The sequence below is a fragment of the Dermacentor variabilis genome, chromosome 2 (genome assembly GCF_050947875.1).
Source record: "Dermacentor variabilis isolate Ectoservices chromosome 2, ASM5094787v1, whole genome shotgun sequence".
Lineage (NCBI taxonomy): Eukaryota > Metazoa > Arthropoda > Arachnida > Ixodida > Ixodidae > Dermacentor > Dermacentor variabilis.
The window spans coordinates 183274961-183291546 of NC_134569.1; the positions used below are offsets into that span (position 1 = coordinate 183274961).

Consider the following 16586-nt stretch of genomic DNA (forward strand, 5'->3'; position numbering starts at 1 on the left):
CGCGAACTTAAAGAGCAAAAAGAGAAACAGGAGCGCGAACTTAAAGAGCAGAAAGAAAAAGAAGAGCGCGACCACGCTTTGGAAATGAAGCGTCTCGAGGTAGAGATGGAACGCGCTCGTAATGGAAGTCAGGCACACGGTGCAGGAGAACGCGTATTGTTCAAAATGACTGACCTGATGCGGCCGTTTAAGCTTGGAGAGGACATTGGTTTGTTCCTGGTTAACTTTGAGCGAACGTGCGAGAAGCAGGGGTTCTCTCGGGAAACGTGGCCACAGCGCTTGCTCACTTTGTTACCCGGCGAGGCGGCCGACGTAGTCGCTCGCTTGGATAGAGAGGAGGCAGAGGATTTCGACAAAGTGAAATCGAGTCTGCTAAAAAAGTACAGGCTGTCAGCGGAGGCGTTCCGTCGGAAGTTTCGGGAAAATGAGAAAGGCAGAAGTGAGTCATACACAGAGTTTGCGTACAGGCTTATGTCAAACATGCAGGAGTGGCTCAAAGAAGAGAAAGCGTTTGGTGACCACGAGAAAGTTCTGTAGTGTTTCGGGCTAGAACAGTTTTATAGTCGGTTACCGGAGAACGTGCGGTACTGGGTCTTGGATAGGCCAGACGTTTGTACGGTGGCTAAAGCCGCTGAGCTAGCCGAGGAGTTTGTGACGCGTCGGGCTCGCGGAGCTAAGGACGGTCAAAAGGGTGAATTTGGCTCGAAGTTTGAGAGGCCGAAGTTCACACCCATGAGAGCAAAGGGGAACACACGTAGTGCGGATGCGAGTGAAAGCAGTGCGACCGAACCTAAGGAGACGGCGGCAGCCGAAGCCGAACGCAGAAAGCGGTTCGAGATGAGGCAAGCGCGGGTTTGTTATACGTGCCAGAAGCCGGGTCACTTTTCGGCGCAGTGTCCGGAAACAACACCAAAAGTTGTGTTTTTTTCATTATGCAGCACTGACGAGAACATGAAACTTCTCGAGCCTTACATGCGAGACCTCCTCGTGAACGGGAAAGAGTGCCGAGTGCTTCGCGATTCCGCAGCTACGATGGATGTAGTTCACCCCTCTTACGTAGAACCCCATATGTTCACGGGCGAGTGCGCATGGATCAAGCAAGCCGTGGAAGCTCATAGCGTGTGTCTGCCAGTAGCAAAAGTGCTTATTGAAGGACCTTCCGGAGCGCTTGAGACGGAGGCGGCAGTGTCATCTATGCTGCCCCCCCAGTACCCGTACCTATTTTCAAACAGGTCCGATCACCTCCTTCGCGAGAAGGGGCTTTTGTTTGGTGAGGCTAGCGTTCAGGCCTTAACCAGATCGAAGGTTCGGGAGCTCGCTGCAAAGGCGGTAGTTGCGGGGCCGACGTTATCGAACAATGAAAAAGGGTCAGAGGTGCAGCAAGCTGATATTCAGAGCACGCCCGAACTGAATAAAATTGAGCCTGTAGCGTTGAAGGCGCCAGATACTGGAGAGGAAATGCCCGATAAGGGAAAGTTAGAAGAGCTATCTGCAGATTTGCTCATCGCGCCTACGTCAGACGGACTTGATAGGTTGCTAAAAGTCAGCCGGTCGGCTTTGATAGCCGAGCAAAAGAAGGATGGCAGCCTAGAAAACGTGCGCTGCAATGTCAAGGAAGGTATCGCCAGGAAAAATGCGCGTTTTGTGGAAAGAGGTGGAGTCCTGTACCGGAAGTATCTAGACCGCCGAGGAGTGGAGTTCGATCAGCTGATCGTGCCTCAATGCTATCGTCAGGATCTGTTGCGCTTGTCGCACGGGGGTTCATGGTCCGGACACCTAGGAGTTAAGAAAACTAAGGACCGTCTCTTGCAAGAGTACTATTGGCCAGGCTGTTTTCGGGACGCAGACCATTTCGTGAGGACATGTGACACCTGTCAGCGGGTGGGCAAACCAGGGGACAAATCGAGGGCGCCGTTGAGATTGGTACCTATCATTACGGAGCCTTTTAGACGGCTCGTTATTGATACAGTGGGACCTCTGCCGGTAACAGCCACGGGGTACAGACACATTTTGACTGTTATCTGCCCAGCGACAAAGTTCCCTGAAGCAGTGCCGCTTAAAGAACTCAGCTCAGTTGAGATAGTCAATGCACTACTGTCCATATTTGCGCGAGTTGGTTTTCCTGCGGAAATCCAATCAGATCAGGGCACAGTGTTTACTAGCGCTTTGACGACAACTTTTCTCGAAAGGTGTGGGGTAAAGCTGTTACGCAGCTCAGTGTACCACCCACAGTCGAATTCCGTTGAGAAGCTCCACTCCGTCATGAAGCGCGTGTTGAGAGCATTGTGTTTGAACATCGAACTGACTGGGAGCTGTGCCTGCCTGGGGTGATGTTTGCATTACGGACCGCGCCGCATGCGGCTACGGGGTTTTCGCCAGCTGAGCTGGTGTACGGTCGCTCGCTTCGGTCTCCGCTTCGCATGCTTCGAGAATCGTGGGAAGGCAGGGGCGACGACCCAGTCGTGGTGGAGTACGTGCTTGAGCTCCTCGAACGCTTAAGAAGGGCACAGGAGTTGTCAGGTGAAGCAATGGCAAAGGCCCAGCAGAGGGCCAAGGTTTATTATGATCGGACAGCCAGGGCCCGTCGTTTTGAGGTGGGCGATGAGGTCATGATATTGCGCACATCGCTAAACAACAAACTAGACGTGCAATGGGAGGGCCCAGCACGAATTGTTCAGAAACTGTCGGACGTTAACTACGTGGTAAGTCTGCCAGGAAAGCGGAAAGCACAGCAAGTTTACCACTGTAATCTGCTCAAACCTTATAGACAAAGGGAAGCAGTGGTGTGCATGATGGTAAACGTTCCTGAAGAGCTTCCGGTCGAGCTTCCGGGACTAGGCTCAGTGACGAACAGGGAAGACACCGGTCAAGTCATTAGTGACTTAGTCAGTGGAGCATCGCTGTCGCGTGAGCAGAAAACCGAACTACACCAGCTCTTACAAGAGTTTCAAGGTCTGTTCTCTGAGAGGCCTGGTAGGACTTCTGTCCTTACTCATGACATAGAACTTACCTCCCCAGAGCCAGTACGATCCAAGGCGTACCGGGTGTCACCCCGCCAGAGCGATATTATGGAGGCTGAGGTAAAGAAAATGCTACAGCTCGGTGTTATTGAGGCAGGTGAGAGTGATTATACCTCCCCTTTGATTTTAGTTGAGGTACCGGGCAAGGAACCTCGTCCTTGCGTCGACTACCGCAGGCTTAATTCCATCACTAAGGATCAAATTTATCCGATCCCTAACATCGAGGAGCGCCTTGAGAAAGTTAGTAGCGCTCAGTTTATTTCCACCCTAGATCTTGTCAGGGGTTATTGGCAGGTTCCACTTACAGAAGAGGCTAGTAGGTATGCGGCGTTCATTTCACCAATGGGAACATTCCGTCCTAAAGTGTTGAGTTTTGGTTTGAAGAACGCGCCATACTGTTTTTCAAGCCTCATGGATAAAGTGTTGCGGGGACAGCAAGAATTCGCTTTACCGTATCTAGACGACGTAGCGATATTCTCCGCATCCTGGTCTGAGCATATGGCACACTTGCGGGCAGTGCTAACCCGCCTGCGCGAAGCGGGCTTGACAGTAAAGGCTCCTAAGTGCCAGTTAGCACAGGCCGAGGTTGTCTACCTCGGTCACGTGATTGGTCAGGGTCGTCGCCGCCCCTCTGAAATAAAGGTGGCCGCTGTGCGAGACTTCCCGCAACCGCGCACGAAGACCGATATTCGGTCGTTCTTAGGTGTCGCCGGCTACTATCAGAGATACATCCCCAGGTACTCTGATATCGCGGCTCCCCTGACGGATGCTCTCAGAAAAACAGAGCCTCAAACAGTCGTCTGGGACGAGACAAAGGAAAGAGCTTTTAGCGCCCTAAAGAGTGCCCTAACAAGCCAGCCTGTGCTACGATCGCCAGACTATACAAAAGGGTTCGTTGTTCAGTGCGATGCTAGTGAGCGAGGCATGGGCGTTGTACTGTGCCAACGGGAAAATGGAGAAGTAGAACACCCCGTCCTGTATGCTAGTCGTAAGCTGACCAGTCGTGAGCAGGCGTATAGCGCCACCGAGAAAGAGTGTGCATGTCTCGTGTGGGCCGTTCAGAAATTGTCATGCTATCTAGCCGGCTCGAGGTTTATCATTGAGACAGATCACTGCCCTCTCCAATGGCTGCAGACCATCTCTCCCAAAAATGGCCGCCTCCTGCGCTGGAGCCTCGCTTTGCAACAATATTCCTTTGAGGTGCGTTACAAAAAGGGGAGTCTCAACGGTAACGCCGATGGCTTAAGTCGAAGCCCCTAACGTAGGAATCAGCCTCAAAATTGTTTGTTACTGATGTTTTTCTTCCTGAGGCAGAATTTTTTAAAAAATTGCTTTTGTTTAGTGTTTCAAATTGATGACATGCTTTCTAGTGCAATTTTCCAATTTGTGGACGCGTTCTAAGTGCTGCTAGACTACTGTAAGGAACTAGGCAGTGGTATAGAAGGGGAAAGAGCCTGGCAGGGCTTAGTGAGGGTTGTGCCGTGCTTGCTGACTGAGCGGTTGAGTTTCAGCGTAGTTCTAACGCTTGCCGGGAACGAGAACAAAAATGTGAACTCTCCCGAAGTCACTTTGCAGTGTCCTGTGCGAACCTGAACGAGAGAACGAGGCCTTCTCTGTGCGCTGCGCTCAAGAAACGTCGAGGGACGCCCGACTTCGGTTATGAGCATCATCGAGCGACATCCCTCCGGACAGCGGATGCAGTCCCCTGTCCATCGGGATCTCCTTCCCCCGGCGGGGCGGTCTGTTACGTTTCGCCTACGACGCGCGGTTTAGCCGGCGCGACTGCAACAAAGCGGCAGACATTTTGGCCCGTTCGGCGTCGCCGCTACGCCTCCCCGCCAAGCGCGTCCAGGCATGTTCCGATGCCACGTGTCTTCATGTGCGTGTGTGAGTGTATGTGCATATTGTGCCCGACCGGCGGCGACACGGCAGTAGGAGTCACCTTCTCCTTCCCATTGTGCCCGACCGGAGGCGACACGACAGTGTGAGCCACCTTCTCCTCCCCATTGTGCCCGACCGGCGGCGACACGACAGTAGGAGTCACCTTCTCCTTCCCATTGTGCCCGACCCGCGGCGACACGACAGTATGCGTCACCTTATCCCATTGCACAGTCACGTGCTCGTCTATAGAGGGGTTCCTTCTTGCCCTCAACTGCGAGAGTATAAAAACAGCTGCCCCCGGACGCCAAAGGGAGGGCTCCGATTTCTTCTGTTGAGTAAAGTGCACTCCCGTCTCTCTACTTCGGTCAACCTGACCGCCAACTCTTTGCGGTGTTAGAATAAACAAGTTGTTTTGTTGTTACCAGTCGACTCATGCTTTGCCGGGACCTTCGGATGCTTCCAGTTGTACCCCAGGCCGCCAGGCCAACGCTACCCTTGGGGCTTGCGACCCAGGTGCAACAACGGGCGTCAGCGCCGAGTTCCCAACAACTCGCGCCAGCGGTCCGACCACAACAAGACAAAAATATTGTTCTTCAATTTATTCAACAGTCACTGTGGCTATAGCATTCTGCTGCTAACACAAGACGAGGGGTTGAATTGCCAGCCATGGAAGTCGCATATCGATGAGAGTCAAAGGTAAAAGAAGCTCTTGCACTTACATTTAGTTCATCATCATTTATTGAACCCTTAAACTTCCGAAATACTATTGCATGGGGGGGGGGCATGCTTATGCAAAATCTAACACTAATCGAAAGCAAAGGGCACAATTGTAGAACAAGCATCTTTTCTTATACTTCGAGTGTGTAAACATTCATTGCATCAAGATGTATTGTTCAACAGCACTGCACAAATAAGTATGATCAGGCGTAGCAAGTACTCTGTCAGGAAGCTGGCTCTACAGATGTATAAATGTCGAGACAAATGCTCATACTACATCGTGCACACAGCACGAAGAAAACCTTTTTCAAGCGTTGTCCCTTCGGGCAGATACGAGTGGGCCCCAAGCAGCAGAAGCTTAATTACAGAGCATTGTGTAATACCGCTTATGAAAGAATGACGAGAGTACAGAGGCTTTTAACAGCAGTAGCTTATGCTACTCTAATAAGAGGAACGATGAGCAAGAAAATTTCTGGTGGAGCACTTAAGTTCAGTTCAACAGTAACTTTTTGAAAGACAGAAAATTACAGGTGAGAGTTGGACGTACGTTCGGCCCACCTACACCAACAACACGGGAATACTACAAGAATTACTACAGCCTATGGCGTACTACAGTCTATGGGAAAGCTATCTTATACAGAAATCAAGAAGGATGCAACAAACTCTCGTCAACACTGCAGACTGTCTTGTCCAGTTTTGCCTCGCGCTCTTTGATAAGTCAGCTTACATTGACGTTGGCAAAAAGACTATAATCAAGAACTACCCCAAATTGCATATTGTGCTCCACATAGCTGGACAAATACACCCACAAATCACCATCCACAAATACTCAGCTTGTGTAAAACCATGACAGCAGAGCCAACACGTGGGTGAAACAATTATGCCATGCCTGGACGCAAATTCTGCACCTGGTGAAAAGAATAAACTTGAAATCATGGGGGGTGGACGAGTGGATACTGTAGAATATCGCAGATGCTGTAGTTGTGTCCAAGGTATTGTACGGTATGAATTACCAGCGGCGCACAAAAACGACAACTTATCGAATACAGGCATCGGGTAATGAGAGGTTTTTCCAACCTTACCATGCTTGAAGACCTCTATGAGAAAGAGCAAACGAACAAGCACCTAGATAGAGTAGAGTTGCAGCCTGCAGCGCAAATTCTTTGCCTCAAGAGCTCAGAACCTGGTCCCAAGATACTATGCCAGCTAGCATATGAGATGCAAAGATGACTACCCCTCCATTCATAAACAACCTCAGGAGCACCTGAACTTGAAACACAACAGGCCCATACCATGCAATATGGGGGCAAACAATTAGTCCAGGAGGTTGTATGCAACTGCCAAACACACACAGGAGGTTTCTAATCATGAAGGTGCAAGCAAACACCAGGCACATATAGTACACTGATCTGGCAATAACAGTGTAACAGTAGTATGAGACTACATAAAATTAAACCCCATGCAAGTGAGTACCATTCCAGGTCACCCTACACCTAGAAAAGCTGAACTGAAAGCAATCAAACCAGCACTTGCAGTGCAAATTTGGAGAATACAACATCCTGTACGCCTGCATGGATTCACCAGAAACTGTCTGAGCCTGCACATCACACAAGATTGTCAGAAAAATCAGGATATCGACATGCGACTTTTAAGCATATGGCCAAAAATTAAATTACAGGATAGATAGCCATGCAGATATTTCAGGACACAAGCAGGCTTATGAGCACGACATACGAACTGAAAACTGGATGAGTTGGTGTGTATTCATTATTAACTAAAGCGCAAGAAATAGATATTGGACAAGAACAAAGCGCTCTTTGTCTTGACTTCGTTCTTGTCCATAGTATTGCTGTTGCACTATAGTTAATGAATTCATGAGGCTGCACAGGAGAAGAATGATACCCCCGCCCAAGGCCCTGATTTCACATCCAAATCTATGTGCATGCATGCACACACATACACACACATATATGTTGCAAGGGTGCATAGCATGAAGCAGTATCAACAGTATGGCAGTAGAGACAGATGACGGCTGACATCACACTAAGGTTCGTTGTAAAAATGTGGCGATATATACATTTTACCAGAAAAGCAAGACAGCTTTGAAGGCTATATAAAAATTGGTGCTTGATGCAACCAAACAAATAAAAATGCTACAGAAAGAAAAATTTCAATTGCAAGAAAAAAATCATTACAATCGCCAATCGTGCTCGGCAGCACCTTTCAAGAAACACTTTTCTTATTCCGATAGACAGACTGACAGCTTGCTTTTGCAAACCCTCTTCCAGTTTCATGCCATTGGGAAAAAAACAAAATCGTTTTCTAGAATGTAGCCGCATATGCACTTGGTGATCACAATGTTTTTTTTCCCCTGGACTTGTATATTTATTTGTATTTTCTCTCTCTTTCCTGTTGTTGATTATGTATTGTTTCATCAAGTACTAGTGTTTATCAGGCTTTCTCGCTGTACTACTTTCTGTACCTTTATAAATCATTTGCATTTTCACAATAGACCTCTTAATTAAAAGTCAGCGTACCCTGTTCTTACTGCTTCACACCGTAGGATTTACAATATTGCCCAAATAATACATTATATAAGGTACACAGAAGCATCATAAGGGCCATTAAAGCGACTTGTTGCAGTCTAAAAAAATAAAGAATAGCCTGGCTGTAAACGGCACCAGAGAACACATAGGACGAACAAGTAAACCGAAATAATCTAACAACCAAAAGTTTAATGTAGACGCTGAGTACAGGCTGGCTGACAAACAATAAATCAAAAATACAGAAAGGAGACACAAAATTAATGTGTGTTTCTTGGCAGGAAATTTACCCATTTCTAACGGAGGCCATGTTGACAAGATTCTCCCAGCGTTTTTAGATCTACAGCTTCCATAATTTCTCTAGGCAGCCAATCTCCACAGAATGCTAGCTTCTTCCTCTGTAATGCACGCTCAGATGTCGAGGATGCATTGTAAAGGAAGAAGCTAGCATTCTGTGGAGACCGGTTGCCTAGAGAAATTATGGAAGCTGTTGGTGCAAAGACACTGGGAGAATCTTATGTGAGCATGTTCTCTGTTACACTTTCAGAGATGGATGCGTTTCCTGTTGGGATCTGTATGGACACATATGAGTTCTTGCTTCTCCTTTTTGTGTAACTTCGATTTATTCCTTGTCAACGAGCATTTACACGGCACAATCAATAAACTTTCATTTGTTAGTGTGCCTTATGATTGTCTTGGTGTCCAGCAGAAGAATTTTAATTTTTTTTACAGCGAAACTGCATATGCCAAGGCGAAACGCTCGTGGTCCGACCACAGAAACCTTACTGCGGGGGTATGATCCATTGTTTAGGGGTCTATGAGCCATTGCTTTCATCTTACTTGGCGGACGGACACATTTCTGGTTGGGTAGGTATAGAAATGCTTATGCATTTAATACATAGACAGTTATCTACGTATTATTGCAGGGAAGGGACGCAGAGCAGGACGGGGCTAAGACAAAATCATGATGACGTAATTATCTCACAGCAAACGTGTGGCGGGGCATTAGCTAGAATGATAGTGAGGACGTTTCTCTCTCGCAGCAGAGAACGCGTGCAGCATTCTCTCTCCAACTTCGTGATAGGTTCAAAACTGTGTCCCTGCATTTAATTAAATGAAATTTGCAGCCCCAGTGTGTCACTATGTAACTGCAGTGCGTAACCGAGTCATAAATATTGTGATTAACGCATTATGATACACAAATGCATAATTCATACTTTGATAGACCCACTGGATTAACACAATGAACCACTCATTGCACCCTCCATGATGGTGATGTGCGAAGCGCGATGTGGGGCATTTCAAATAGACACTGTGATAAACCCAAGCCAAACGTGTGCGTAACTTCATTAAGAAACACAGACATAACCAATAATGCAAGAAGACTTTAATAAACCGTCGGAATTAACCGAGTGATAGACACCGGGGCAGCCCATTTCAGCTTCGCTGGTTTGCCATCTGTACAGGGCGCATGGGTGGTAATTTTTTCTGTTATTGACAAGTATTGTATTATGTTGTGCCAGTAAAACACGTTGGGCTAGTTTATGCGTCTTTTTGCTGGTTTTTTCTTAATGTTGTGCCCTTCTTCTTCTTGTAACTACTTTTTTATTCTCCCTCACCTAATACTCCAACCGTGCAGCCTGCGTGGTATATAAACAAATAAGTACATAAGCACATGTCATTATTTCATCTGCATACACCTCGCACCATCCCTTCCTCAACGAACGCCACTGTGTTGATGTCCCACAGTGTGACCTACATTAACTGCCGTTTGCATTTTGGCATAGTTTGTGAACAGTGTAGCGCATAAACATTACATTACATTAAGGATGTGACCTATGCGGTGCATAAACAAACCTTGCAAAAGATTACATGTTGGATGGTTGAAGATAAGACCGATTTATACATCGCAGTTACTTTAACAGCATTTAATTGATCTCTTGACAAAAACTTCACTTTCCGAAGATTCCAACACGTGCACTGAATCTGCAGTTTTTTTGCTTATTAATGTGGTCGTTACTGCATAGCCACATATTGTAGCTTTAAAAACAAAGTTCAATAAATTAATTTAAGCCCATTTTCAAGAAAATGCGTACATAACTGCGACTGCAACACCAGAACTTGATACAAACACGCACACTATCGTATGCGAACAAATGCTCAGGAGAAACTCCAGAATGTTTGCATCCTGATACTTATGAAATTGAACAGTTTCATTCCATGGCTGTCAAAGAGAGGAAGAAAGAAAACTTAATTGTGTTCGTGGAACAAACACGCATTGATAAACTTTGAGATATAGTCACTGCTTAACACTTTCTAAACGAATAATTATAGCTTGCTATCGACATTGAAGCAGACTTTCGACAGCAATAAAAGGAATAAGCTTTTCCAACTCTGAACATTGACTTGCAGCCAATACAAGCAGACATAAACTTCTGCCAATATAATCTGTTTAGAAATACCAGATAGGAATAAACGTTGAGGCTTTCTTTCGTACTTTCTCTGGCTGAGCAATCTATAGTTTGAAATGGCTCTTATACGCATGTAACGATGTTGATCTAATACAGGTTAAATGTATGACTAGCTTTAGAAATCTGGATGATTGCTATAAATTACAGTGAAGGAACTAAAATATATAATAATATTATTAATGATATTTATTTCCACAAAACAGGCTTCCAGTGAGCGGCGTGCGAGGCTGAGTAGAAAGGTGAGAAACCCCACGGCAAGTGCGCCTGCCCTGGGCCTACGTTTCTGCATTATGGATAGCGCGTATTGATATAATGGCCTTCTTGTCAAAAGTTCAGAGTATGCTGCCAGCGCGAGACACAGAGCAACAAAGTGTACGAGAAGCGTGTCTTTTATAATGCTGTGGTACAACGCACATGTTTGTACAAAAGTGACGGTAACTGTTCAAAAATTTGAGGCGTCGGCTTTTGCGCCTTTTGAAATATTCAGAGAGGACTCCCATTTATATATTCACAGCACACGCAACGCGATGGACGAACCAAGCTATCGCTAAGGTTGAATTTCACAACACAATTTTCATTCCACGTTCAGTAAACGCAGGGGTCATTGGCGGCTTCGTTCAAGGGCAGACGCGGGCTTTCGGGCTGGTGCAAGTTGTTGCGTTTGGTGAACGAATATGGCTAGGAGCATGCACCACATATTCGCAATCACGAGCAATATACACACATCGTTTCTCCAGAGGCTGACGCCTAGCACGGTTAGCGCGAGGATTTCGTTCGGCTGACACGACGACTTCGTGGCAGCAGAATTTCGAATACTGCACGTGCGGTGAGGGCATCTATATGAACTTGTTGATAGGTAATCTCGTAGATTGTTGTAGCGTAGGCTGAACGACACGGTCATAGAAGGCAGATGAGATAACACAGCCATGAACAACCAGCTGTGAACAGCCGTTAACGTGCGCTGTGTCTCATCGCACTGAACTTCAAAAACCGCTGTTGCGCACTCCCAAACAAGTCTTAACTTCAACATGTTTTTAAATAACAAAACACGCATATTATTTGCTGCCCATAAAGAAAAGCCAGCAATATTATAAAGCAAACGTTTTATTCATTACATTAAAGGAAATGTGCAGCGTGTGTCACGAATCTTGGCAGTAAGCAACCGTGGGCGTCACGCCAGTTGTATTGTTCAAATCGCAGTCATGTGAAATGGGACCTCTAAAAATCGCATTGGGACGCTTGCGACTGCACCGATTTTCGATGCTCCAGTCGCAGCATGTGAAACAGCCTTAAGCCTGAATTGTTGCGTGCCCCCTGTTTCGCATATAGCAGCGAACAGCATTGGGCGGACATCTCGAACAAGGGTGAAGGCAGCATCTATGCGTGTTGCCAGGCTGTCGAGCGAGCAGTCGTTTTCCCATGCCTTAGACACGATGGCGCTTCGCAGCAAGTACACATAGAGGACGCGTCGCATTTAAAATATTCGTTATTGTTGTATTATTACGGCATGTATAATATCGTAACGATGCGTCTGTACGCACGAAGGAGAAGAATCAGTCATGAGTTTATTCACAAGGTTGATGATCTTCGCAGCAAAACTTGAGAAAACAAGTGTCGCGCTATTCGTGCACGGTCCTTCAACAACACACTGCGGGAGGTAGAAGAATGCGAATGTCCAGTCATAGCACAAGATGGATTGGCTTCGGAATCTGTGGAATTGATTGTTGTACTAATTTCATGGTATTAGTTAGTCGTAGGCTCTGTTAGGATCCTCCTCCTGCACCTTTTGTGCTTTCTTCCTGTTCTCGCTGCTCTTGTACACGACGTGGTAGCCCATCCAGATGCAGGATTATCGTGCTTTTCTTTTACACCTGTGCTGTCCACTGTGATATCGCGATGTGTCCTCCCCTGTGTCATTTCCTCGTTATGGCTGACGGTTATGCTTGTACACAAGAAATATCGCACGTTCGAGTTTCGCTTGCCAAAGAATAGGCTGCCATGTGACTCGATCCCAACCAGGTCGGCGCGTAGTGAACGACACTTGCATTCAGACCTTTGATAACCTTCTTTCCTGCTGCCACTTTCGTATGCCGTGGCCTGGGCGGTTGCGTTCCCTCTGTGCCCAAAACACCTCGGTCTTCTGCCGGCAGTTGGCAATGGTCGGCTACTTGTAGCTCATGGACCTACGTTCGCGCCCACCGAAGTTCTAGTAGGATTTTCGTTCCTTTATATCCGTAACCTTATTAGTTACGTCGTCACTACTAGCCGAGGACTCAGGAATGGATTGATGTTGCTTTCTGGGATTTTGCTCCCTTCTCCGTGCTTGACAAATTGTGACGAAGTCCCCTTATGCTGGCATCAATCTTGGACGCGGTGAGTGTGTCTCGTGTAGAAGAACAGCCGGTCCTCCTGACTTGGGGCATTCGAACGCTAGGCCTACTCGGGGACGTTAGCTTGGCGGTTACACTGAAACTGGGCTCACTCGACGCGGTTCTCTTCGCCTCACTCAGAGTGAGCTCACGCGAGGTGGTTGGCACGCTCACCTGCGTTGCCGTCTTCAGTGATCTCGGCCGCATCATCTCGATTCGCTTTGCGGGTAACGTCTTGAAGGCATTCCACTGCTAGTTGCCGATGGATGACCTCTGTAACTGTGCCACCCAGTCTACGAGACAGGCTACACACTGTGCTTTCGTCAACCGACGGGCCTATCTGGCTGGTCTCCGAAGAACACTGGGCGTCCGCTCGTCCGTGGATGCGTGGCCGTTTGTCCAGCTTCCAATAGGGCCTTGGCAAAAAAAAAATCCTACAATAAGGAAGGCAGTTATCTAAAAGGCTCGACGTTAAAGCTTTGGATGGGGCGATGCCGCCGGACCAAATCAAAATTCTCGTTTCTTCCTCAGCTTCTTCTCCTTTTCTTCAAGTGTACAGAGGTGCTGTCACAATATTGCACGCCAGGTATTGCTATGGTTTCGCTATGTCGTATGTCAAAAATTATCGTGCTGCATTTCCGTTTATGTATTTTTATGTCTTTAGGCCTAGCCATATAAAGCCAAGTTTAATTGGCTAGGCCAAACGAAAATGCGTCTGTCCACGCCTGTGTACCAAACACTGTCATCATCAGCAATGGCTTGAGCGTGTCGTCTTCTTCCGCAGCTAGCTCCGTTCCCGCTGATCATTCCAGCCTTGAATTTCACTTCTTGTTACGGCTCAACACAACAAAGGCGTTAATTGGCCGTTTACAACGACTTAAAGCACAACCAATCCATCACTGCCTAGCCAGACGTCAACGTCACGTGGACACCCGACTCTTAACGGGTCCCACAAAAGGCCCTCACCCCACCCTTGCCTGAATGAAGGATGACAAGGAGGGGAACAACGTCGACAACCTGAGGGTCGCAGGTTGCCTTCTTGTCACGTATTCCCAACCAGTCTCTTCGGTCTCTTCGCAACAACCCGCAACAACGGCGGATGAGACTTTTCGGGCAGGGGACAGAGGCTCCTCATAGGAACTCGGACGTTTAACGTGCTGCTGCATGGAGTGGGCTTTCATACTGGAGCCGTGTAAATAAGCTAATAAATCCTTTTCCGTCATTTTCTGCAACCTGACGTAACAGTCGATGGGCTTGATGGATTCCTTGCCCTAACGCCTCCATAGCCGCGACATTCTCTTCTGTCGTCGTAACGGGGAGGCCGCGCCTACGGGGGTATGAGCACTGCTTAAGGGGGTATCAGCCATTGATTGTCTTACATAAGGGACAGATGTAATTTTGAAGCAATTCAATTTTGAAGTATCGCAAGTTTCAAACGTGGGTGGATGCTGGTAACCACGTCGCCGATCAAGCTCGAGACATCGAGCGCAAGCGACAACGGTGGACTGCGGGCATGCCATCACTGACGTCGATCTCTCCGTCGCAGCCGAACGTGTGTGTAACCTAATTAAGACGCACAAAGACGTAACCAATAATTAAGAAAGACTTTAACGCCCCGTCTGAATTAGCCCAGTGATAAAAACCGAGGCTGTACGTTTCACCTTCACTGGTTAAACATCTGTAAGGAGTGCTTGGGAGGTTTTATTATTATCAATATTATTATTATTGTTGTTGTTACTGCTATTGATGTTCAAGGATTTCTTTGCATCTGCAAAATGCAGTACGCAGCGATACCTTGGCCTGTTAAAGTGATCGTCTGTACTTTGTCAGACACCTTAGGCTGCTGAAGGCTCTTTGCGCTGGATTGGCAGAACTGCGCTCTTTGACGCCTGCCTACACTTCTAGGCTGGGAAGGTATTGTGTAAGAGTCCACCTAGCGGACATGATCATTTCATCTGCTCTTCTGATTGGCTGGGCTGGGCCACGCGCCCGCAGCAGCGAGGCGTCACAACAATCAACATTTCAGAAGCGGACTAAATGGACATGTACACTAGGTGGACTATTACAAAATACCTCACCTGATTTCGTCGTCTGGATCTTGCTCTTCTGACAACGCTGGCTGGGCGCTTCCGCATAAAACGCCCACTCAACCCGGACCGCTTCGCAGTTGGCAGTGATGCATTGGCCTGTTAAACCAATCGCCTGCACATTCACAGATCCCCTGAGTTGCTGAAGGCTTTTCCCGCTGGATTTTCAGAACTGCGCTCTTCGACGCCTGCCGACACTGCTAGGCTAATTTTGTTGGCTGGGTCTTGCTCTTCTGGCAATGCTGGCCGGCGCTTCTGCATAAAACGCCCCCTCAACACGGATCGCTTCGCAGTCGGCAGTCGGCAGTGATACATTGGCCGGTTAGACTGATCGCCTGTACATTTAGAGATATATTTTCCCTTGCAATCTTCTAGTTCTGATTGTATGTCAAGTTCTGCCGACTGCAAAGCGTTGATTTCATAACCTGTCGAGATGTCGGAAGAGAGCCTTTGTACCGCCTGTCAAAAAAGTCTACCTAGTGGTGGGCGGATAATGACGTGTTCCGGATGCAAATATTCATATCATCTAGGACAGAATTGCTCGGGTATTGCTCCTAACACATTTAATACAATGGGGCAGGCGAAACATTATGGTTGGGTCTGCAAGACCCGTAGAGCTCTCTAAAAACCCGCTTTTCATTCCTTTCGGATTCAGAGCAGGCGGCAGGCAATAATGACTCTATTTTAGCTCTAGTTGCGGAAATCAAGAATACAATGAAAAGCTCAGAAGTACTACCGGTACTGCATCGTCGTAACGGGGAGACAGGCACGGCGAAAACATGGTCACTGATAAACCGCCTCCGTGTTAAAGACACCAAGGTAAATATACCTGGTAGCGAAGCTTCCATAGGAGCCCATACGTTCAAAACATGGCGGTCTATCGCCGGTTCATGGGGCTTAGCACCATCTGTATGTGGTGGGAACACTTCCGGCGGAAGAAAAAATAACGTGACGCCATGTCCGTTAAAAGCAGAAGTGACGTCATTTTGTTTTCGAAGGCGCGAAATTTGTTTTGTTGTTCTTCCTTTGGAGCTATATATTCAAATGCCCCGCCATTCGACTTGATGGGCGTTTCGAGCTTTCAGCGTGGAAAGCGATGCAGGAAAAGGCCAGCCGTACGGTTGTCGAAATCGCATCCCTGCACAGAACATACTTTCTTTGGAGGCCGACGAAAGCTTTAGGTGTAGAGTGCTGATACTATTGTCGGATGCCAAGCCCGTCGGCCAGCGCAGTCGCACGAAAACAACTGCACAATTATCTGGCGGTCGTAACTCACTACTTTTGACTGAACAGATTAAGAAGCAATGAAACTACCCGCGTCACCAAATTCAGACAAACTTCGACAAGCAAGAAAGCACAAATTGTGAGGGGGGCATATTTCAAATGGTGATACGAGTGCGCCTTTCTGCCCATCTTAAGACGTGCATTGCACTGCGAGTGATAGTGGCGTCAACGCCCCCTGTAGCGATGGGCGCTGAAAAGAAATGCATTTATTAAT

The 16586-nt window shown here is 47.5% G+C and overlaps 1 protein-coding gene across 2 annotated transcripts in view; it reads left to right on the top strand.

Annotated features, from left to right (window-relative positions):
• Positions 1-16586, top strand: part of LOC142572991 (mite allergen Der f 7-like) — a 131380-nt gene that overhangs the window by 42649 nt on the left and 72145 nt on the right. The gene's annotated exons all lie outside the window — the stretch shown is intronic.